The following is a 445-nucleotide window of genomic DNA, read 5'->3' on the forward strand; positions in this document are numbered from 1 at the left end:
ATGCACAGAGGCCTGCATGCTTCAGAGGGAGAGAAGCAGACCAAGAGGTGCCTAAATATGGCACCAGAATGCTAAATCCTTCCTCCCTGGCCATCACTTTCAGTCATGATGGTTGAGATGTAAAGCTTATACAATTGGAATAATGATGACAGTTATTGTAAGACACACTTTTTAAAACATGTCCATGATTCTGTTTATGGTGTGACTAAATAATGGGTCGTTTTTCACAAACCATATCCATCTCTACCTGGGAACCTCCTATGGAAATTCTTGGGCATATGCTTTGAGAATTTCAGTTTTGAAAAATATCTTTGAAGGATGAGAATTCTAACATTCTTGTGGCAGATGTTAGAGTAAGGTTTGTGGTGTGGATTGCAGATTATACAGCATTCAGATTAAAAAAAGTACCTTGAATAGGATGTATTATATGTTATTCTTTTTTTTA

General features: G+C 36.9%; 1 protein-coding gene across 1 annotated transcript in view; it reads left to right on the plus strand.

The window, feature by feature from the left end:
- LOC119585640 (EH domain-binding protein 1-like) overlaps positions 1-445 on the plus strand; it is a gene marked incomplete in the record, with an annotated part of 320,960 nt that overhangs the window by 151,744 nt on the left and 168,771 nt on the right.

Source organism: Penaeus monodon, chromosome 20 (assembly GCF_015228065.2).
Source record: "Penaeus monodon isolate SGIC_2016 chromosome 20, NSTDA_Pmon_1, whole genome shotgun sequence".
Classification (NCBI taxonomy): Eukaryota; Metazoa; Arthropoda; class Malacostraca; order Decapoda; family Penaeidae; genus Penaeus; species Penaeus monodon.